We start from the raw sequence: 26,038 nt of genomic DNA, 5'->3' as shown, positions 1-26,038 counted from the left end.
CACTTCTCCCAGTGTAGTCAGGGATGGGGGGAGGAAAGGGAAAAAAAAAACTTTCTAGAACTTAGGTAGGAAAGCAGGAAATTCATTTCTTCCCCTCCCCACTCCCTCAATCGTTCAATAAGAATTTAGCAAGCAACTATTTTATGTCAGGTACTGCACTAACCTCTGGGAATATAAATAAAGGCAAAATATGATCCCTACCCTCAATGAGCTAAGGAAGACCTAAGTTCAAATGTCTAATGGAGACAAAATGCCAAAAATGTGTGTGTACAAAATATGTAGAGTGTAAATATATTTGGTAATCCTAGAGAGAAGGCATTAGCGTTTGGGGTAGGGAAGGAACCTGGGAAAGACCTCCTGAAGGAGGCAGAATTTGAGCTGAGTCTTGAAAGAATCCAGAGAAGCCAGGAGGCAGAGTTAAGGAGGAAGAGCATCCTGGGAAGAGGTGACAGTCAGTGAAAAGGACAAGAAATGGAGCATGGTGTTTGTGAGGAACAGCAAATTAACTAGTGAAGACGGACATGAAGAGGGTGTAAAGTGAAAGGAAACTGGAAAGTTAAGAAGGGACCAAGTTGTTATGAGCTTTAAAAGTCAGATGGAGGACTTTATATTTGCTCTTAGAAATAAGAGGGAGCCCAGGGAGGTTACTGAATTGGGAGAGGGGCGGAAAGTGACATGGTCATCAGTTCTGCACTTTATTGAAAAGAGGAAAGACTTAAGGAAGATCAACCAGAAGGCTATTATAATAGTCTAGGTTTGAGGTAATGATTGCCTGCACCAGGGAGACAGACGGTTGTGTGAGGGGAGATGGGGATGAATAGGAGAGGAAATGGAAACATGACAACAATAAGCCAAAGTTGTAAGCCTGGGTGACCAGGAGGGTGCCGGTGCCCTAGACAGCAATAGGAAAATCGTAAAGAGTGAAGGGTTTGAAGGAAAAGATACAGAGTTCTGTTTTGGATTTGTTAAACATGAGATACCTTTGGGACATTCAGTTTGAGACGTACAAAAGGAAGTTAGTGATGTGGGACTAGAAGTGAGAAGAGATATGGGAATCATCAGTAAAGAGAAGATAATTGAGCCCATGGGATCAGATGAGAACACCAATTGAGATCATACAGATGGAGAAGAGAAGAGAGTCCAGGAGAGTCTTGGGGGACTTACATAGTTAGAGGGCACGACTTGGATAATGATCCAGAAAAAGAGACTGAGGGTGAGTAGCCAGAAGATAAAATGTCTGAGTGATGTGAGAGAAGGAGGAAGAAAAAAAGAGTTTTTGGCAAATGTCCTAAAAATATTTTTTTAGTGAAATATGAGGCAAAGTTCTCAGCTGTCAGAGCTGGGGGACAGGATGCCATGGGAGACTTGAGGAGTGATGCAAAGGATAGCCAACTTAATTAGGAAGGTGTAAAAAAAAAAAGATTGCTTTGATTCAAATGAGGGCCTAGACATGAATAGCTAACAAATTTGTAGTGAACCTAGTCAGCATGATTTGTGATTTTCTCCATCTCTCTTCAGCAGCACATGAATAGGGGAGAAGAATGAAGATGGTAGGTGAAATTGAAGGTATGACTTTGGTGAGTCATGACCAGTGATAACAAAAGGGAGAAAAGGACTTGAATGCAGAAGACAGTAGAATTGAACTGATTCACTAACAAGTTAATATAGGTGAATAGCAAATGAAGGATGACTGCTGAGGAAAGAATTGAGGAGTTCGGGGCTTGGAAGTCACAGTGAAGACAAATAACAGGGTTAGTAGGAGTCATAAGGTAGGAATAAATATGACATGCTAAAAGATTATGATCATCAGACAAAAAGAATTTCATGAAAGTCCTCTAGTACGAAAGTAGGCATTATAGGGGAGAGAAAGACTTAATTTATTGGAGAGAAAGACAGAGAGACAAAGACAGAGACAGAGAGGCAGAGAGACAGAGGCAGAGAAGATAGACAGACAGAGAGAGTATAATGTCCTGGAGCTTTGTAAAGGACATCTACCAGAATTGGAATTTTGTGAATGAACCTCAAAGGAAGAGAGGTTACTAAGAGACGGTGGTAGAGAAAGAACTTGGAAGTGGCAACAAGGAGCAAACAGTATCCCAATCACCCACCATGACCAGTGAATTAAAGGGTGTGAATAAAAGTGTAAACAGTGCTAGAAAGGGACACCAATGGTGCAGTGTCAATGAGAGGGGGCCAGATCTCCCCAGGAACCAAAAAATGGAGGGAATGAAAAAGGAAAGGTTTGATATGAAAGCAAGTTTGTTAATTATGTAGTTGACACTCCAGAGAGAACAATGGGAGAGGCATGTTGATTTGGGATAGAGCGTTTGTAAAGTAGGGAAGAGATGCATGGAAGTAAGGGAGCAGGCAGTTGGGAGTATGGAACTTGTGTAAAGACGGTGGGGGCCTTCATAATCATGCATATGGGTAGAGTATGAAGAGGTGGGAGTTTGCTAACTACTAAGGAATGTGTCAAGGCAAAGTCGTAGTGACTAGAGAGAGATCTATGAAGGGAGAGAGATGATTAGGCTGTTTGGGTTTTTATTTGAGGTCCAATTTCATGGTAGGTGGTGATATTATGTTTTGTGAGGTCCAGAAGGCATGCCTCACAGTAGGGAGGTATAGGCAAAGATATGACTCCCTAGAAGGTGGACCTGGTCCCCTGATTGACTTGGATCACTTGAGAAGGCCTGGGAAGTCAGTAGTCTAGATCTAGGGCTGATTCAGGGTTTATTGGGAAGTCTTTGGAGCCAAGAGCCCAGAGGAAGGTGATCTAGATCCTGTGCTGAAATACTCTCTCCAGGAAGGCCCTAAGGAGAAGACCAGGGCTCACCTCTTACCCAACTGCAGGGTGCATCCTTTTCTTTAGACGGCAGTGGAGTTCAGACAATTATTATTGGTAATAATAAACATTCACAGACATGATTTCATCTGAACCTCATGACAGCCCTGGGATAACATATCAGTGGAAACTGAGTTTCAAAGAAGTTAAATGACTTGCTTATAGTCACACAGCTCCTGGAAGGGATGGAAGTTGGACTTGAATCCTGCAGAATTTAAACCTACTTAAGGGCAGAGAAAGTTTCCTTTTCTCCTTTGTATTCCATTTGATTGCTCTGGGACTAATCAATGTTTATTGAATTGAATGGAATCCACATCTCTCCTGACACCTTTCACTTGTCCATCCCCTTCTTTTCATTGCATCTCTCCAGCAGAGATCCACCACAAAGGAAAACCCAGAGTAGGAACAGTGGCAGCTCTTTCATCTTTCCGTAGCCTAGCAGTAAACCCGGCAGGGCATGTTTCAGTCTAGGTGAATAAAAGCAGATTCTAGAAATGGATTCAATACTGTTGATTCAAGGTATGATGACTTTCGCCCCTCTGATAAGTACTTAGGAAAAAAAAAACTAGTTTGAATTCAGACAATGACTCTGAAGGTCTGTATTTGGAAATTAATCAGATTAAAAAGAAAACATGCTGTTAATAATTTTATTCCTCTCAGGAAGAACATTTTAAATTTTAGAAATATTACACTTGTAACACAGGGCTTCCTTTCCTCTCCTCCCCTCCCAACTCCCCAGCTTTCCCCCCTCTGAGTAATTCACATCTATTTAATTTAATGTAATTCAACTCATCAAATATCTACTAAGCATCTGTTGTGTACAGAGTACTGTGCTAAGCCCTGGGGAACATAGACCCCTTCTGAAACTGGAACTTTTTGCTAAAGAGTGGAGAAATCATTTACAAGGTCAAAAAATTAATTTTCTGTTAACTATATAGAATCATAATGTGTCTTATTATGATTTCAATCTTATTATAAAACATGCTTCAACATGTATTGAAGTAAGAAGATATGTGATTTTTGTCTAGTTAATATAAAATTAATCATCACACAATCTCTGTATAACAAAAAGATTTTTAAGCCAACTTAATAGAGTATTAATCTATGCAACAAAATCTAAGAATTACACAAATTTCAGGCAGTTTGTTAGAGTTTTTACTATTTGATTTGGCGCACAGTTTATTAACCTCTAGTTGGGACTGCTGATGAGTCTTTGTAAGAAACGATAATAAACTCCAAATGATTTTATTTGGACATACATTTCCAGTATGAAACAGGAGAAAGCACGTAAGATTTTCTAATATAGTTTGAGTCCTAATTCCTCCATTTGCTAGCTATCCAACCACAGGCAAACTATGAGTGTTCTCACCTATGATATATATATGAGTATAACAGCTACCCCATTTTCATTCTTTCCATGAGTATAAGTTAATTGCTTACTTACTTAATTTAATTTTAGTGTAACTAATTTAGTAAATTACTCATGATTAGCAAAATGCCAATGCAAAACTAAAAATAAAGTGGTCCCTGTCCTCAAAGAGCTTGGGTTCTTCTACCTACCTGCACAGGTTGGCTGTAAGAAACAAATAAAGCATATAAATGTAAAGTATTTTGTACAAAAAGCACTGTCTAAAATGTAAGCTCTAATTAACAAAACAATCTTCATAGTAACTTAAAGCCATCATCTGTTTGTGCAAATAAATACCACCTGCTAACAAGGCCTTTTGAGGCTCACTCTGGAAAAGATGAAACATGGCTTTCCAAAATGTGACAGACTCTGCTTTTTTGCCACAGATTGAGGACTTCCTCATACAAAAGACTGCTTTCAAACGTGGAGTCTTGATTAAATGCTCAACTACTCTTCAGTTCTTCCTCCTGTCTACATTTTCCCATTTACTCACAGATGGAGATGGCTGTATATGCCATCACTGAGAAACAGCTTATCGTGGATGTCAAATTGATCAAACATGCATTGGAAAGAACGGCAAAGCAAGACTGACAATATTCATTTTATTCCGTTTGGGGTTTGAAATGACTGCATAAATCCCAGTGGGCAACTCTATGATCCTTCAGCTGAAAATAAAACAGCTCTAGCTATTACACACCCAATCTGCATGAGATAGAAACCTATCTCCCATGACATGAAGGACAATGATGTGTTCCACAGACTGCTGTGCTGAAAATGGCTCTTAAAGTGCTGCAACTAGAGCAGCCAAGATAGGAAAATTAGAGCACTGCTCTATACACTGTAAGACACGATCATAGGGGGAAATGGAGTCTGCATAGACAGCCTGCCCAGGAAGAAACAATGCTGAACAGCAAAAGCTGCCTAAAGTACAAGATGAATCATTGTTATAACACAAAACCCCATGGGATTAGGCATGGGATCTAATTGGCAGCGGCTCAGGTAACTGTGTAGAAAAGACTGATTTTCCACCAGAGACATTTTGTTAATTTCATTTCAAAGCCTCGCTGGCAGTTTTAGCACCGTGTGAGATTTTCATTATGATCTTTTTTCACAATAACTGAAATTTCACTCTGAATATTTTTCAGTCCATAAATTAACTCCTTCCTGAAAGTGTAGGTTTCCCACTTTGAGACTCTAGGATGAGTGACCACCTAATCTACTCATTAATCATCTTAATTTCACCCTGTTTATGAGTTCTACGGATTTTCCCAAAAACCAAAAAACCCCCACTCATTGTTGCAAAAGAGTCATGTTGTACACCATACACTAGAACTCCAAAAAGTATTTGGTGACTTTCATTCAATTTGAATAGGTCTTTTAAGGAAAGAGTTTTAGGAGTCTTTTCCTGGTTCTCCCATTTGTTCCTGTCTCCTCAAACTCCATTATTGTATATTTATTTTGGTAATATCTTAGATGTGTTATTTGCAAATATGTTGTATTTCCTCAATAGAATGTAAGCTCCTCACTTGTCTCAGCTTTTTATTTGTACCCCCAATCACCTCAAACCACACTGGATATATCCATTAAGCTAGATACCATTAAAAGTAACTGCAATGTAGAAAAGAAGAATACCAAGAAAGATGCCCAGAAATTAACAAGGAGACAAAATCCAATACAAGATGTAGTAATAAAGGACTGTTGCATGAAGTAGTCACTGAATAAATCCTAGTTGACTATTGATTAATTGATTAAAAGCATTGTCAGTGAAAGGGGTTGTGTGTGGTAAGGAAAATAGTAAGGAAAGGGAGAGATGGGGGAGGGGAAAGGACAGGGAAGGGGAGAAGGAGAGGGAGGGGAGGCAGAGAGGGAATGTACAAATAGCCTGATGAATTTACAATGAATTACAAATGAATTTAAAATGCTTCCCCTATTTCCAATCATGATAGTCCTTATGAAAGTCAAATTGGGCGTGATGTATTGCTTAAAATCTCTCTGACTACAACATCAAGAAATAGAAGTGCATCCTAAATAACTAATTTGGGGGTTGGTTATTATCTGAGTATCCACAGTATAGCTTAACCGGGAGAGAGAGTGCACTCAAAGTGTAATTTTAACCTAATTTGAACATTTAATACTTAACAGAATGCTTAATAATATAAATTGATTAATTATTTGTTTTATTTATTCATAATAATAATTCAACAAATAGTAATTTATTGAAGGAAAGAAAAGAGGAAAATGGAAGGAAAGAAAGAAGGAAAGAAGGCAGGAAGGAAGGAAGGAAGGAAGGAAGGAAGGAAGGAAGGAAGGAAGGAAGGAAGGGAGGGAGGGAGAGAGGGAGGAAGGGAGGAAGGGAGGAAGAAAGGGAGGGAAGAAGGGAGGAAGGAAGGAAGGAAAGAAGGAAGGAAGGAAAGAAGGAAGGAAAGGAGGAAGGAGGAAGGAAGGAAGGAAAAAAGGAGAGGGAAAGAGAAAAATGTGGGAGACATGAGCACACACATTTCATGTCCCTTAATTTTAGAACTAAATTTTGAAGAGAGATTTGAATCAGTAAAAATAGTTGGTTTAATAGATATGAAAATCATATAAATATTCAGTATTATAGGATACCAGATCATAGACCCCAAAATGAAAAGGACCTTAGGAGTCACTGAATTTGATCCCCCTCATTTTACAGATGAGGAAACAGAGGCCCAGAGAAGTTACTTGCTCAGGGTCACATAGCTCTTATATGTGTAAGATGAGGTTTGAAGTCAGGCCTTCCTGACTCTATGTATGCTATACCAGTAAAAGAGGAGTATATCATCAACCAATCAATCAGTAAGCATTTATTAAGCACCTTCCATGTTCCAGGCATTCTCATAGGACCATAGATTTAGAACTACAGGTAATCTTAGAAGTTGTCTAGCCCAACCCTCTCATTTTACAGATGAGGGTGCTGAGGCTTGCCCATGGTCACACAACCAGTAAGTGTTAGAGGAAGGATTTAAATCCAGGTGTCTTCCTAATTCCATGTTCAACATTCTATCCACTTCATCACACTGCCTCCCTCAGCAACTGGAGAGGCAACTACGCTGGCATACTCAGGATGGCTGCTAGCACAAGTTCTTAGATCTGCTTTACTAGGAAAAGTAGCTGCCCAAGGGGTCAACAATCTTTTTAAATTACATTCATTAGTCCAGGGGAAAAAGCACCCAGAACTCCAGAGAAAATACAAATGGAAAATACAGAGAAAATACAAGCAGAGAAATAAAAATCAACAGATAGGGCTTCTAGCTGTCTGAGAAATTAGCACAGATCAATAGACAGATCCAACTGTCTGACCAAGGTAATATATACATAATTACCAGAGAGAGAAGCACCAACATCTGGGTTTTTCAAAGCTGTGGGACTCCTTAACATCTACCCAGAGTCTCATCTGGTCAAATCACAAGAACACTTTTCCAGTGAGTGAGCCCCAAAGCACAATGCAAATGTCAGAGTATATATGCCCTTTTTAGAGTCAGAAGGCATCACAACCCTCATGACTCAGTGACTAATTAGAATTTTTTTTTTGGAGGGGGGACGACAAGGCAATTGAACTTTCTTTTCAGACCTTTCTTGTTTTTCTTGGATTATTCTTATTTTCTTTTTTAGTTTTTCCTCCATCTCTGTCATTTGATTTTTAAAGTCTTTTTAAAGATCTTCTTTAAATTCCTTTTGGGTAGGTGACTATTTGACATTACTCTTTGGGGGTTTCTTTACTTCAATATCCTCCTCTGAAGATGAAACCCGGTCATCTCTATTCCTATAATAGGTTTCTACGGTTGGATTCTTTCTTCTTTGCCTGTGCATTTTTTGTGGTAATGGCTTAATTATTTGTAGTCACCTCTAGCCCTGGGGTATGGGAAATGGTGTTTCTTGCCCCAGATCTTCAGTTCTTCCCACTAGCCTGAGACCAAAGCCAAACCTCCAACCTCTTGTAAGTGCCCACAGCCAGGGGCTTTCTGCCCCACAGTTCCTGCACTTACCTGGTTTGTGCTGGTTCCTTCTCACCCCCGATGCTCTTCACAGCACAGCTGGGTCTGGAGTTCCTGGTCAGCAGACGTTCCCTCTATCTTCCCAGGCTCAAAAGCCCAACTCCCCTCACTATGGGGGGAGGTTAAAAAGTTCTGGTGCCTGGACCAATGCAGTCTCTCAAACTAACCCCAGGGTTTGCAGCTTGTTTAAGAGGCTTGCTGTTTAAAGGGAACCTATCCTGGAGGTGTTTACTCTTCATAGGGACCAAATCTCGTTCTAGGATTTTTCTTCCATTCTTCTCAAATTGTCCCAGGAGAACCCCTCGTATGCCCCTGTTCTTATTTATCTCCACACACACACTTTGTTCTCCCTAAGGTGCTATTTTAACTATTTTGAGGGAGAAAATCTGGAGAATTTGGGATTTTCTGACCTACTCCTACATCTTCCCAGAACCCTCCCCTAATCAGAAATTAACAAAAGATGTGAAAGCCTAAAGCCTACTGACAAGCAAGCTTAGGGGGAGGCCTATTAATGGGTGGGGAAGATCTTAAATCCCATTAACATTACAGCAACCTAGGCACTGGGAAACTGACTTCAAACAGCTTACATTCTACTGGAAGAGAAAATATATGCATATGTAAGATTAGGAAGAATAGATATAAAATAAATACAAAGTATCTTGAGAAGTAAGGGCTTTAGAGTCTGTGGGGAAGGGATCAAGAAAAGTTTTATGAAGCAGATGGTACTCGAACTGAGTCTTGAAGGAAACAACAGCTTCTAAGAGGTGAAGATGAGGAAGGAGTGCATGGAAGACCCAAAGAACAGAGAAAATAGAGGGTCTTGCAAAAGATTGAAGTGAGGCTGGTTGATAATGGCAAAAGGGAGGGAAACATGATAGTGGTGATCTGATCAGTGGTATTCTGGTAGGTAGAGTAAATGAAAGAATGGATTCTGGCATTTTAAAAAAGAAAATAGATAAAACAGTGGAAGGAAACTTAATGAGATATTTAAATGGAAACCAGTCAGAAGAAGAAATGAGTAGTGCTGAGGAGCCCCAAAGGAGCTATTTGTCAACCCATAACAAAAGTCTTCCCATTCTATCCAAGATGTGACAGAGAGCCACCCAATACTTGTTAAAAACAGATGATTAACACCCATTTCTATTGACTTATATAGGTTATAAATGATATGTACTAAAGCTTATGAAATTTTGGTCAAGAAGTTGGAGATGTTGGGGACAAAGGTAATGTTTTCATCATTGCTGCCCAATGAAGGCAAGGTATACAAAAGAGAAAAAGTGGATTTTTTTTTAAAGGAACAGCTGCTTAAGAAGATGGTATTTGAGAAGAGAATTAGTATTTTTACATAATGACTTAAGATAGAGGACTGATAAACTCTAGGTCAGGAATGGAGTACATCTAACAGGCTAGTTAGACTGTATTTACCTTCATGACTCCAGGTAATCTAATCAAAGAGCCTTTAAAAAAAAAAAAAAAGGAGAGGGAGAAAATACCTACATAGTTGTTAACCAAGCTAGATACCCTTGAGAGCAGAAATTAATAAGGAGGTAAATCCAATAAAAAATCCAGCAGTACATTCGAGATAAACTAAAGATCTCAATACAAGAAGGCAAATTTGATCTCAAAGATATCACTGAGATTTAGTGGAATAAGACTTGTGGCTTGGGGGTGGCCAGGTAGCACAGCGAGTAAGAGCGCCGGCTCCAGTGTCGGGATGACATGTGGATCGAATCCAGGCTCAGACCCTTATTACCCACTCAGAAACACCTGGCCGTGTAACTTTGAGCAAGTTACTTAACCCCGATTGCTTTAAAAAAAAAAAAAAAAGACTTGTGGCTTGAATATGTCCCAGGGAGGAAATGCCATATTCAAAAGAAACAAGATATGTTACTCATTAAAAAAAAAAAAAAGATGGTGGTGGGGTAGAGAGAAGGTAGCTATATATATATTATATATATATATATATGTATGTATGTGTGAGTGTGAGTATGTGTGCGTGCATGTGTGTGTGTTTGTGTATTTTTCTTGTCAGGAACTCTAGGAACAAGACTAGGAAAACAAGGGCAGAGCATTGGGGTGACAATGTAGGCATAAATAAGGACAGTAATATCATTGGATTGTAACATGACAAATGGCATTCTAAGTAGGGTCTAGGCAAAATCCTTATACATACAATGTAATGGTGCAGTGATGTGATTTGATAATATCTACCAATGTCACACACATATGTGTATGTGTATTTGTATACACACACATATATACATACATATTTATATGTATGTATATATATGTGCATGTATGTCTCCTGTCTTGCAAGATGTGTTAATATCCCCCTTACTCTCTGGTTTTGGCTCAGTTACTCCAAACTGCTCTCACTCTAGCATTTGTAAGCTCCTAGAGATAGATTACCACCTCATGGTTATATTTAATTCTTCTTATAAAGCTAAGGGTACTCATCACTCTACCTCCTGAGCCTCCAAGCAAAGAGCTTTTTATCTACATAACCAGTCATTCACTAGGTAGCGCATGCACACAATTCATGATATTTACACAAGCAGCCACTCACAATAACGACCCTTTTACAACTTAAATGTAATCAGTTATTGAATAATAAAACTAAAGAAAAAATAATACCATTGCTATTAATATATTAAAGCAAATGCATAAGTAAGAAGATATATCACAATATAGGTATAAACAGAGTCACTCTATTTCACCAATGTCTCTATGGTGAAAAGGATGCGCACACATAAAATTGGCAAGGAATCACCTGAAAAAGGAAAACTCGTGTGTTTGTGGTAATTCACAACTCCGGACTGCAGACTCTGATGTCATTGGTTCATTCAGGAGCATATACAGCAGACAAAACCACTTCTCTACTTACTTCTTGGCTTTTGATCCTCATTGTTTTTTAAGGAGAAAATCTCTTTTCTGCTAGAATATAGCATTTAGAAATATTTTCCAATTACCATCACCCTTAAAGGATGTTTAGAAAGTATTAGCTTTTAATGTGAATAGCAGTTCTCTTTAAACCAGAGAACTGCAAATCTCATCAAATTGACTATTTCTGGGCCACACAAACCAGACCAGAGCAGACCAGTCAATTATTTACTCAGTTATAATGACACTGGTATCCTTGCTATTCCTCAAATAAGAATTTCCTTATCACCTCCAGGATCAAATATTAAATCCTCTGACATTCGATACCCTTCATAACCCACACCCCCTTCCCGGCTTTCTTACACCTTACTCATCCCCACATACTCTGTGATCTAGTAACACTGGCCTATTTCTTTTTCAACAAGAAACTCCATTTCCCACCTGTAAGCATTTTCATTGGCTGTTCCCACACATCTAGCATTCTCTACCACCTCATCTCTGTTTTCTGGCCTTCTCCAAGTCCCAGCTAAAACCTTGCCTTCTACAAGCAACTTTCCCTGATTCTTTCCCTATTGATTATCTCCAATTTTCCCCAGAAATCTATTTTGTTAATAAATAGATTTCATGTTTTCTCCTCTATTAGACTTTGAGCTCCTTGAGAGAAGGGATTGTAATTTTGCCCTTTTTTACACTTAGCACAGTGCCTAGGCACATCATGGGTGATTAAGAAATATTGATTGACTGACTGACTAACCAGGATGCTATGCTGTCCAATCAGAATGGAGCACATGGCAACAGAGATCAAGTTTATTCTTTAAGTAAACTCACCAGGCTACCAAAGCAACTGTAAATCTACTTCTGCTTTTCTTCTTCAAGACAGAACTGGGCATTAGCTTAATCACTATAGCTCTCTCTTGACTGCCTTTTTTCTTTGCCAGATCAGGCAGATTGTTCAGGATGTTATTCCTCATCATTGGGCTTCTGGCTAATCATAGCATAGACCCCAGATCTAGGACTTCTGCCACTTGCTATCCCTACCTCTTGAAGATCACAAAATTGCAGCCATATCTAGCATTTCTTCACCTAAAGGACGAAAAAAAAAAAAAAACCAATGCAAATAGGCAAAGAACAGTGGCCAGCATTCATGGACCACTTTTTGGCTTTGGATGGGGAAGGCCTGAGATTGCTCTATCCAAATCCAGAAGTTTATAGCATGTGTCTCTCACATGAACAGTCAGGCAGGAGAGAATAAAAGCAAGATGTTCATTTGGGCCAGTTAATGACTTTTGAATACACCCCAATTTCCACCTCACAATCCAATAAAAAGTCCATTTTTTAAATGAATGATTATCAGACTAAAATTGGCCACAGAATATCTGCACGTGCTTTAAAGTGGTAAACAGAGCTCTTACATTTCATGTCATCAAGGCCTTCCATAAGCAAATGGCCCCACCTTCTTCCACATGAGCTGGCAGCAGGCAGAGTATTCTGTGTTTGCTCTATGAATGGAGTTCAATCAGTCAGAGCTCCATTACAATTAAAATAAACTTCTTTTTCCACTCTTAAGTATAAAAACACGCATCTCTAGTAGCAATATATTTCAGCATTTGATAATTAATATAAATGTTTTCCTTTATACAAAACACTCTTGCTACCCTTCTCATCATTAAACTGTTTCATACAAACAAATCTTAAAGGGACAGTGTACTGTATAGGAACATACTATATACTACTCAGAAAGAAAGAGGAAATAAATGGTGAGTTTGGGCAACAGATCATAAGGCTAGCACAGAAGCACAACATGGTGGTGATGAGGAACATTGGTTATGTGGACATTTGCTAAAGCCCTCTCTCTGCTCAAAGTAGAAAAGTTGATAATTTCTTGGTTCCCTTTAACAGTAATTTTATCCTTTCAGAGGCAGAAGAATCAATGAAAGGAACTATTGTTCTTGATCTGATTCTCATTAACAAGAAGAAATAGGTTGCTGAGGCAGTTGGAGGGTAGAAGTGATAGGAACTTCAGGAAAAAGTGACAACTCCATCCTAAGATCTCCAGTAGTATGGATAGCTCATATGTTATACAGTAGAGTCAAGATCCAAAATTATTTTGACAGGTTAAAACCCTGAACTAAAATGAGTAAGATGAAATCCTCCTTTTCACCATGAAATTTCTAGATCTACACTCACGAGCTCAAGTGAGATGACTATTAACTTTTCAGTTTAAGCATTTATACCTTGAATATTAGAAAAACGCTACAAATCAGGCCTTGAGTCATTTTGTTGATTGTCTAGGCGTGATAAAGTGGTGGAGAAAATATTAATTATGTAGATTAAATTTAAAAGTGTGTTGTGCATTCAATCCTCCCACACCCGAGTTGGTTGTTAAACATTTATCATCACACCTCAGACTACTTTGTTGTCCCCACTTCCTCTTCTCTCACTCACAACTAAATCCTTGAAATCTGACTTCTGATCTCTTAATTCACTTGAAACTGCTATCTATAAAATCATCACTGATCTTTTAATTACCAAATCCAAGTCTCTATGTTCTACCACCTTCCTTACCCTACTCCACCTGACACGTAGTATAAAACTATTTTTAAAAGATTAACTTAAGATTCCAGGAAATTTTTTCAATAATCCATTATAATCACCTTTTTTCTTTCTGTGTATATCTAGCTGCCCACTTTTGGGGAATTTTTAAATAAAATGGAGACCATTTACTCCTTAGTACTATTGTAATTGCTTAAATTAAAGATTGTAATAAACTTGTACCACAAAAAAAAAATGTATAGGGCCCAAATACTAAAAACAAAAAAGTAACACTTTTCCTCTGATTCTCCCTCTTTCATAAATACAGAATATAATATATTGTTGACTCAAAATGTTTAGTTTTATGTTGTTTTATATGCATGACCGAAGTGGACACTTGACTTAATGGAATTGGCCTTAATGCTGAGTTAACTTTGGTTTTGCTTCATGCTTTGATTGTATAAATTACTAGGAAACACTATCTCTAGGGTATATTAAATATTTATTTTTATGTTACATGAATATTTCTATATACATACCCTTTAAGCCTCTTGCAACCATGCTACATAGCCAAAATGCTAAAAATAACTTCATGAATACAGACAAGAAAATTGACCTGACCATCTGCATCCAGTTTTACGCAAGTTACACAACAAGCAGAAACAAAGCCAAAAGGAGCTCATGAAGTACACAGCTCACTTGGAAGTAAAGCTTTTTAATAAATTTCCATGAAAGAGAAGCCACAGTGAGACTTTTTGCCTTCATTGTGAGTTCATGATGATTTACTGCTGAGAAAATGTATCAATAATTATCAATAAGATGAATCCCTGAGCCTGGAAAGTTTTTTGTTTGCTTGTTTTGTTGGATTCTTTTAAAAGAATTCTTTCATCTTTATCTTTAAAAGTGATACACTCCTTTTGGTTTATGGTGTTAGGTGAAGTTTACCATTGGATCAAGTCTTTTATATCTTCTCTCGTTCAATAACTAGCCCATTTGTCAATGCACAAATGGCCTTTTCCACATTCCAAAAAGAAGCTAAGTTGAAGGTTTGAAATAAACAGTCATGACAATAACATTTTATTGAATTAACAGAAAATGAGAGAAAAACCTTGTGAAGAAACACTGAATTCTAAGCAGAATGAATACTTTAATAGGTCTTTTTAAACTTAATGTTTATTCTTATAGATTAACTTGCTTAATTTAAAAGTTCCAATGAGATTTTCCCATTTCCTTACACTTAAGAAAGTCCTATCTGCCAAAGTACTCCCTCTAAAGATGGAGTAATTTATACAAATGTATAACTATATATTGCATTTAAGTGGACAGATTTCATAAATATCTCTTATTCTACAGTGGCATGAAGAAGAAGGCAGAAAGTAGTTGAAAGAAGCACAAACTGGGTGCCAAGAGACTTGGTGTGAGTTCTTCCATTGCCTAGCTGTATGACCTTGAGGAACTCACCTAGCCTCAGTTTCCTCTACTATATGATTAGAGTGTTATATTAGAATAGGTCTCTAATGCTCTTCCCAGATATAATATTTAATGACTCTATAAGAAACCCAAATTACTACTGCCTAATCTACACCAATCTAGGCCCTTATTACTAAATATATATAATCTTTGGAAGCTCATTTATGACTTGATCAATTTCTTTTTCTGGGATTGGGTCCAGTACTGGGAATTCAAAGACAAAAATGAAAAAATTCCTGATGTCAATGAACTTAAATCAGAGGAGGCAATATGTACATGTATAAATATATGCAAATGTAATGGATGACTGATCAGTAAGAACTCAGTCCTTAACTCATGCTCAGATTTGCCTTTTTGGTGGATTATATAGAACAGCGGTGCCAAACTCAAACAGAGACAGGAGCCACTCAGCTATACATAGGGATTCCCGCATATTGAGGTAGAAAACTATGTATAACATTATCTATAGTTTATTGTATTTTTGTCTATTTTGTTAAATATTTCCCAATTACATTTTAACCCGGCTTGAGTTGCACTCTGAAGTCTTATGGGCTGCACATTTGACCCCTCTGATATAGAGCATCAGAAGATACTCCCTACCTAGTTCCAGTCCTACATTGCTGTCCACTGGCTGATTGATAATGGAGCACACTGGTGAGGGCACAGGAGCTAATAGTATCAGAAATCCCAATCCCTCGGGGTTATCTCTGGAGTCCTGATGGGAGTAGTAGTCAGCTACCTGGTAGAAGCATGACCTACAAGTGTGAGTGCCCAGTTGGGAAAGTATCCTAGAGGAGGTGCTACATATACAAAATAAATACAAGGTAGTTTGGCCAGGGAATGAGCATTATCTGGGAGAAACCTTCATGTAGAATGTGATGCTTGAACTGAGTGAATCTTAAGGGGAAAAAAACCATTCTAAGAGGAATGAGTACATTACAGGCATAAAGGAGTGTCAGAGCAAAGGTCAGGGATAAGAGATAGAGTTCAATATGTAAGGAACAGCAAGAAGGCCAGTTTGTTTAAATTGAAGAGTGTGGAAAAGGAAATAATGTGTAATAAGGCTAGAAATATAGGTTAGGGGTGGGTTGTAAAGGGCTTTAAATTTTAAAGAGTTTATTTTTTATACTAGCAGCAATATGGAGACATTGATTAAAGGGATGATATGAACAGAACTAGGCTTAAAGAAAATCTTTTTGGCAGACACATAGGAAAGGCTGGACAGAGGGGAGACTTGAGTCAGGGAGACTAATTGCAACAGTTACGCCCCAAGTTAGGGGATTAAATAGGAAGACACTCCATAGGTCCGTACCCATCCACCCCAGAATCACAAAATCTCTGTGTTGGAAGGAACCTCAGAGGTTATCTAATCTAATCTGTACCTTATATCTCAGTTAATGGAAGAAATATATTAAAGATAAAAATCTAGAATGACAACAAGCTTTAACTCACCATAACTATAATATTTTCCCCAAACCCATAGTTTCAAAAACACAAAGCCATAAAATCCCATCAACACATTCTTTTCAATCACATTTTTTGTACCTGTGTTTACCATTGATGCCAAGTTTCATATTGTCATTCATATTATGATTCAGGAGCTCATATTTTTCTCTAAAATCTAATAGAACCTAAATCTAGAGTCAGCCAGCAAAATCTGAAGAGGATTTTTAAACCTTCTATTTAAAAGATATCCTTTCACTCATGCAAACAAATCAATCAAAATAGTAATAAATCAAAGATACTAAAAAGAAGGATCACAGCAATAATACACAAGAGGCCCATCTCCATAATAGTGTCTATCTATCTATCTATCCATTTATATCTAGATGTCTATATCTATCAGTCTATATAATAACTTTAAACTTCAGCAGCATCTTGGATAAAATAGACTCTTTTTTTTACTGGATTGGCAACCTGCCACTGAGTCTAACATATTTTTTATTAGAAGCTAATAGGCCAATTCTTGGAACATAACCAGTATCTAAGCTGGGGACTGTCTGCATACTTCTGTTTTATAAAGAAAGCCCATGTGTACATCTCAACATAAGCCACATCCAAATTTTGGCATCTTTATTCAGTTCTGAAATGGGTTCCCCCTATTGTTCTCCTTTATTCTCAGGCAACTTGATTTTGTAAGCTGCAGGAAAGAATACAGAATAGAAACCTACAAGACATGCTGAACTCAGACTACCAGGCAGAGTTAGGACAACATCCAAGAAGTTCCTGGATGGGTTCTGTAGTTAGAGCAAGAAAGCACCAAAACTCCAAGAGAATATAGATTTACATTCATGGCCCTGGGACATGGAACAGGAAAAAAAATAGGTAGCTGGAATAAAATAGGAGGTAATACTACTGAATAGCATGACCAAGAGAGGCTTTCTAAAGTGGCTTGTAAACTCTTTCTGAAGACATTTCCAAAAGAGAGTCCTGACTACATGACCGGAATATGCCTGGCTTTCTGGGGTAACAGTTTTGAAAGGATCACATTCATTTTGATCAACATGCCAGAGTATGTTTGCTTAATTGAGTGTCTGTGCCCTAGGTACAGACAGAGGAGATGGCCAGGGGGAGGTAGAAAGTAGGGAGCCAGTCAGTCAATAAACATTTATTAGTGCCTACTGTATCACAAGTACTATGCTAAGTGCTAGTAGGTTTTTTGCTCTCTGGTCTTGTCCCCTTTTAATGAGTACTGTCTTCCCTTTGGAGCTCAACAGGACATGATGTTCACATATCCCTAGTTGTAGAAAGAAAACTCTCTTGGGTTATCTGGCTTCTTCTTGAACATTCTAATAAAAATATTTCCTCAGAGTCCACGAGAAACAGGCTAAATAATTACAGAAATACTCTTGGAACAAGCAGACATTACTTCACTGAGTAATAGCACAATTTGACAATGGGTACATACTATAAAATTTGTTGAAGGTAACCAAAAGTGTTTTACCCTAGAATAAACCTATGAAATGGCTATCGATAGGAATTAAAAGGCCCTCAATTGGTGAGATCCATGTGAATTCAACCAACAATATGTTGACAAAGAAGTATTGAACAAATAACTGAGTCATGATGATTTGTTTGTAGAAACATAAGTATTTATGAGGGAAAATCAGGAAAAGGTCATTGCTACCAGAAATTAAATATGGCTATCATTATGAATCTTAGACCTTTTGATCAGGGCTGATTAATGGTACAGCAAGGTGGTACAGTGGATATAACTGAGCCTAGAATATTAGTAAAGCACTTAGCACAGCATCTAATACACAGTAGGTGCTGTATAAATGTTATTATAATTATTTAAGGAAAGGTAGAAAACTGTACAATACATTATTGCAGGCTGCAATACCAATCCTCAATACCAATAAGACATGACCTGGTGGATAGAATTATACATCAAAAGCTCACTATTTTTCATAAGCTAACAGATGATAAATCTCCATACTACAAATACAGACCTCAAAATATTCTTGAGAAATCAATAAATAAAATGTATCATTACCACAGACATAATTTTTGCCTACAATTTCTCAGAGATAACACTAATCCATGAAAATTTAAAAACAATGTTCTCAATTGATGTTGCTAGACCAAATACTCATAATTTCTAAGATAATATGGTCATTTAGTTGATCAGTGAGCATTTATTAAGTACTAATTATGGGCAATATAAAAAAGGCAAATACAGTTTTTGTTCTCAAGGAGATCACATCTAATGGGGGAAGAAAATAATTATATACAAACAAGATATTTATAGGATAAATTGAAGATAATCTGAGAAGGAAGGTACTAGCATTAAGTGAAATCAGGACAGACTTTTTGTGTATAGGGTTTAAGCTGGGACTTGAAGGCAGTTAGGAGGTAGAAATGAAGAGGGACAATTTTCCAGCCATGGGGACAATTGATAAAAATGCCAGGACTCTGGAGATAGTGTGTCTTATGCAAGGATCATGAAGACCAGTGTCCCTGGATCATAAAGTATGTGCTGGGGTATACTGTGTAAGAAGAGTGGAAAAGTAGGGGGGGGGGGGCTAGGTTGTAAAGGGTTTTGAATGTCCAATAGAAAATTTTATATTTGATACTGAAGGTAATAGGGAACTGGTAGAGTTAATTGAATAGGAAGGAGTGACACGATCAGATCTTCACTTCAGAAACATTAATTTCACAGCTGAGGTTTCTGGGAAAGGAGCTAAGATGGCAGAGTAGAGAAAACATTCTGCTGAGCTCTTCCCAAATTCCCTTCCAAACAACTTTAAAATGATGCTTCAAATTGAATACTTGAGTGGCAGAACCAATAAAAGGTCACAGTGAGACATTCCAGCCCAAGACAACACAGGAGGTTGGAAAGAAAAATTGATGACACGGTCGTAAGGCTGGTCCACAACCGATGTGGATGAAACACCAATGGTGGGAGAGCTGGGTGGTGATAATGGAAGCAACAACAGCTTCAGAAGCTCTCATGTCAGAGAGCTGTAAGGCAGTAAGGGGACCTGGCAACTGGTCAAAAAAAGATAGCACAGGTAGCCCTGTACTAATGCTGGATGCAGGATCAGACATTGTTTGGCATCTCCATTGTTTATACTCACTTCTGGGTCAGAGTTCAAGGGCAGAGAAGAGCACTTTCAGTCAAGAGGGAGTGGAAGCCCTGAGGGGTAGTATCACTTCTGGTCCCAAGGGAGGAGGGGCCCTGAAGAGCAGTATCAATTGTCATCCCTAGGGATCAGGGGCCCTTCCAGTGTAAGGATCAGAGTACCAGAGTGGAAACCAAGAGAGCAGTGATCATACTTCTCCCCAGAACACACAACCCTGGAAGCACCAAAAATTTGCAAATCTCAAGAACTAGCTCCAGAAATAGCAGTGCAAAAACACCTGAAGCTTGAGACAGTGTCATTTCCCTTCCCCTGCACCCCAATCCCCTAATGGCAAGAACAGAGTCCAAAATTAACATAAAGTTCCAAATCAAGAAATAGGGGAAGGAAATGAGCAATTACACACACACACATACACACACATGCACGTGTTCACACACGTACGTACACACACACACACACACACAAACTCACAAAACCTTACCATAAAAACCTGCTAAGATGAAAATGACAAGACAAAAATTCAGAAGAATGAAGTCAAAGTAGTCACAAGCAAAGCCTCAGAGAAAGATGTGAACTGGCCAAAAGGTCAACATAAATTCCTAGAAGAGCTAAAAAATTATTTTTAAATCAAATAAGAGACACAGTGGAAAAATTAGGTAAAGAAATGAAAGCAAAGAAAAAAAATATGAAAAGACAATTAACAGCCTGATAAAAGAGGCACACAAAAGTACTGAAGGGGATTGTGCTTGGCTCCCAGACCGGTACAATAGACCTTTCCTGCTAGCCTACCAGTCTGTGTTCATCGATGTTTCTCTCTGTCAATTTGTGGGTTCTGTAGCTCTAAAATTTGTTGAGTCATTTTTTCACATTTATTGGAGGTGGTGGGAGCCAGAGCCGGGCAGAGGTCCTGTTTCTACTAAGCCCAAAGATGAAATTTTTAAAAAACATTCTTTAAGCTTTGAGTTCCAAATTCTGTCCCTTCTTTCTGCCCTCCTTGTGACAGTAAACAATCAGACATAGGTTACATATGTGCAATTACATAAAACCTTTCCATATTAGTCATTTTGTACAAGAAAACTCAAAGAAAAAAATGAAAGCGGGAGAAAGTGAAAAACAGCACACTTCAATCTGTATTCAAATAATAACAGTTCTTTCTCTGGAGGGGGATAGTGTGTTTCATCATTAGTCCTTTGGGATTGTCTTGAATCACTGTATTGCTAAGAATAATTAAATCATTCACAATTCTTAATCAGACAATATTGCTGTTGCTGTGTACAACATGCTCCTGGTTCTGTTCACTTCACTATGCATCAGTTCATATAAGTCTTTTCAGGTATTTCTAAAATCATTCTTATCATTTCTTATGGCACAATAATATTTCATTACAATCATATGCCACAGCTTGTTTAGCCATTTCCCAACTGATGAGCCTCCTGAAGATGAAAATAAAGCAATGATTAGGAGTTATTTTGCCCAATTATGTGCCAGTAAAATTGAAAATGTAAGTGAAATGGATGAATAATTACAAAAAATATAAGTTGCCCAGATTAACAGAAGAGGAAATAGAATATTTCAATAACCTTATTTTAGAAAAAAAAAGAAATTAAATAAGCTATCAATAAGCTCCCTAAGAAAAAAATCCTCCATACCAAATGAATTTACAAGTGAATTCTACCAGACATTTAAGAAACAATTAATCCCAATACTATAAAAACTATTTGAAAAAAATAGGTAAAGGAGTTGTACTAAATGTACTTTAATGACACAAATATGGTTTTGATAGCTAAACCAGGGAGAGCAAAAACAGTGAGAGAAAACTGGAGACTAATTTTCTAATTTTTTTTTTGCTTTTTGGAGGGGGAAAGGCAGAGCAATTGGGGTTAAGTGACTTGCCCAAGGTCACATGGCTAATGAGTATTAAGCATCTGAGGCCAGATTTGAACTCAGGTCCTTCTGACTCCAGGGTCAGTGCTCTATTCACTCTAGCCATGCCAAGACTAATTTTCTTAATGAATATCAGTGCAAAATTTTTAAATAAAATACTAGCAAAGCGATTACAACAATATATCATAAAGATCATATACTATGACCATGTATGATTTATACCAGGAATGCAGGACTAGTCCAATTTTACAAAAACTATCAGAATGACTGACCACATCAATAACAAAAATAACAAAAATAATATCATTGGCAGTTATTTTTTTTTGGAGAGTGGAAGGTCTGCAGTCATTTCAAATGAAAGTTTCTTAATATCTCTTGCTACTGGGTTTTGTTGATACCACATAGAAATGCTGATGATTTATGTAGGTTTCTTTTATATCCTGAAACTTTGCTGAAGTTGATTCAACTAGTTTTTTAGTTTATTCTCTAAGGTTCTCATCATATCATCTGAAAAGAGTGATAGTTTTATTTCCTTGTTGCCTATTTTTATTCCTTCAATTTCTTTTTTTTTTGTCTTATGGTTATAGCTGGCATTTCTAGTGCAATATTGAATAATAGTAGTGATAATGGACATCCTTGCTTCACTCCTGATCTTACTGGGAAGGCTTCAAGTTTGTTTTCATTAAAGAAAATGCTTGCTCTTGGTTTTAGATAGATACCACTTATTTTAAGAAAGGCTGCATTGGTTCCTGTGCTTTCTAGCGTTTTTAATAGGAATGGGTATTGTATTTGTCAAAGACTTTTTCTGCATTTATTGATATAATCATATACAAAATACTTGGGAATCTACCTGCCAAGACAAGCCCAACAATTATAGGAACATAATTACAAAACCCTTTTCACACAAAGAAAGACAGATCTAAATAAATGGAGAAATATTAATTGCTTATGGGTAGGCTGAACTGTTATACAAAAAGTGACAATTCTCCCTAAGTTAATTTACTTATTCAGTGTCATACTGATCACACTACAAAGAATTCTTATATAGAACAAGAAAAAAGAGTAATAAAATTCATCTGAAAGAACAAAAGATCAAGAATATCAGGGAATTAATGAAAAAAATGTTAGGAAGGTAGCCTAGCAGTTTGTAATGGGAATGTAAATTTTAAAGATCTTCCCTGCCCTTAGGCTAAAGTGCACCTGGAGCCTGGGGTGGGAGGCTTGTTTTTCAGTAGATACTTTTTGATTGGCCAGTGGGTCAATAAGGTTGTTACATTCTCTGAGCCAGGAGAAGGCTATATAAGTAAGCCCTGATGTGTAGCTCCGTTTTGGAGCTCACTTTGAGAAGTGTTCTGTGATTTAATCTGGATTCTGGGAAGCCGTTGTTGAGAGCCCCCCCCGCCCCGGCTTTGAAAAACCCAGATGTTGAAACCCAGATGTTGATTGGGTATGGATGTAATAGTTGGACAGTTTGAAAACTGTCTACTTGAACTGTTTCTCTGTCTTGATAATTCTGTCTGTGTATTCTGAAGTTCGGGGTGCTGACCTTTTCCCCCTGAACTAGGTAAACAATATATGTTTGACTAATTAAAGTAAGCTTGTTAACCCATTTTGAGTTGCTTTCCTTTAACAAAGCAGAGCTAAGAACCTGTGTTGGCAGCAAACCCTGAGGATGCTTGGGGTGCTTGCTGCTACACAGTTCCAGATTTAAAACTATATTACAAAGCAATAATAATCAAAACAATCTGATACTAAGAAATATAGTGGTGGGTCTGTAAAATAGCTTAGGTCCATAATACATAGGAATAAATAACCATAGTTATGTAGAATTTGATAAATCCAAACTTTGGGGGTAAGAATTCAATATTTAGGGGCGGTTAGGTGGCACAGTAAAAAGAGCACCTTCCCCTGGAGTCAGGAGGACCTGAGTTCAAATCCAGCCTCAGACACTTAACAATTACTAGCTGTGTGACCTTGGGAAAGTCACTTAACCCCAATTGCCCTGCCTTCCCCCCTCCAAAAATAAAAAAAAATAGAATTCAATATTTGACAAAAATTGCTAGGAAAACTAGAAATCAATTTGGCAGAAACTAGGCATAGAACAACTTCTCATACCATATACCAAGGAAAGGTTGAAATGGGTGCATGGCATATACATAAAAGGTGATGCCATAAATAAATTAGGGTAATGGAAAAATATCCCCTCAGATCCAGGGATTAGGGAAAAGTTTAATAAAGTTGGAGAGAGAATTCAAATCCACTAATTCCTAATCCAGTTCTTCCTCACCTCTTACCCTTTCCCCCTTGAGTTCTTTTCTATACAATATATACTTACATACTGCTTAAGGTCCTGCTAGGACCAAAGAAAATTCTGTATCTAGTGAGTTACACTTCCACCAAGAGTTACAGGCCCTGTAATTTTTTTAAGTCCACTTATGATCTAGATACATTTGTAAAAATATGTGTTTGAGGAAAACCTTCTGAGCAACTTCAGGTAAGTGGGTGTTTTAAGGAAGAGGTGTTGAGCATGTGGTCTGAGGGCCACAACACTTTTGAGTGCACAGAAGCTAGTTTAGAATGTAACAGGGAAATATTTAACGAAATAAAGTAAAATATAAAATATAGATAATGTTAATATGTGGTTTTCTAAGTCAAAATGCAGCCTGTGGATCTCCTTACTTATGGCTTAGTGGTTCCTGTTTCCATTTGATTTTGATACCACCATTGGAAAATAAAGATTGCTGTAACTGGACTGGAGACTGCACAAAAGAGAGGCCAAAAGAGCTTGAGCCTTCCCATCTTGAGACTCCTTATTATACTATGGCTGATCTATCATTGACCTGTAATGTAGGAATAAATGATACCACAGGAAAAACTGGCTGTCATTTTATCAGTGACACACCAACACAGATTGACTTGGTATATAAGTTTAGACAGTTGCCTAAACCTCAGAGGTATTAAGCTATGTGGTACGATGGAAAGAACACTGGCTCTAGCATCAGAGGACATGGATTCAAATACTACACCCAATGCCTTACTACCTGTGTGAGCTTGGGCAAGTTGCTTCAGTTCCCTGTGTATTCTCATCTATGAAATGGAGGAGTTGGATTAGAAAGCCTCTGAGATTCCTTTCACCTCTAGAGCTATGATCATATAACGTGCTCATAGTCACATGGCTAGAATTCCTGATATAAATAGATAAATCTATCTATCTATCTATCTATCTATCTATCTATCTATCTATCTATCTATCTATAAATCTATCTATCTATCTATCTATCTATCTATCTATCTATATCTTAGCAATAGAAAGATCTATCTATATATCATGAAGAACTGGGTTCCAACATGGCCTCTGATTATATATATATATATGCATATATACACACATACACACGTATGTATGTATATGTTATATGTGTATGTATCTATGTATGTGTGTATATATACATACATATATATGTGTGTGTATATATATGTGTATATATATATATATATATATCTTGATATCTACCTATCCTGATCTCTCTTTCTCTCTTCACACACATGTATATTTTGTTGTTGTTCTGTAGTTTCAATCACGTTCAACTCTTTGTGACCCTAGATACTGGATTCTGGATATGACTTGGTTTTAGAAAAATACCACTTATTTTAAGAAAGGCTGCATTAATTCCTGTGCTTTCCAGTGTTTTTCATAGGAATGGATGTTGTGTTTTGTCAAAAGCTTTTTGTGCATTTGATATAATCATACACAAAATACGTGGAAATCTATCTGCCAAGAGAAACCCAGGGGTTATAGGAACATAATTACAAACCTCCTTTTTTCCATTTCCTTCTCCAGCTCATCTGACAGATGAGGAAACTGAGGTAAACATGGTTAAGTGACTTGCCCAGGGTCACATGTAAGTGTCTGAGGCCAGATTTGAATTCATGAAGATGAGTCTTCCTTACTCTAGGCCTAGCACTTTATCCACTGTGCCACCTAGCTGTGATTATATAGACACACATACACACTTATACACACACACACACACATACATATATATATACACACATATACTCATACACATATACATATATATGTCAGGAAGAACTGGGTTAAGATATCATATCTGATGATATAATAATATATATAAAATGTTATCTATTAAGTGCTTCCCAACCTGACTAGTGTAAGATTTGTAGGTGGTTGGTGGAGGGGGTATCTACAAAATTAGAAATCACAAGTTCTTGACCTGCCTTTGAGTAGCCTCATATCACCAAGTAAAGTATAAAGGCAATTGGTTTTTGGCTGACCTTACAAAGGTCTGGTTAAATAATTGTATCTTCAATAGCTTACTTTTGGATATTTGATTTATTGTCCATTTTGTGCTTTAGTTTAAAAGCCACCTTCTTAAGGAAAAAAACTAAAGATCTGGCA

Source organism: Petaurus breviceps, unplaced genomic scaffold (genome assembly GCF_028583685.1).
Source record: "Petaurus breviceps papuanus isolate PSGF00001 unplaced genomic scaffold, PetGlider_PUasm1.0 90734, whole genome shotgun sequence".
NCBI classification, from domain to species: Eukaryota; Metazoa; Chordata; class Mammalia; order Diprotodontia; family Petauridae; genus Petaurus; species Petaurus breviceps.
This window is presented reverse-complemented; position numbering follows the sequence as displayed.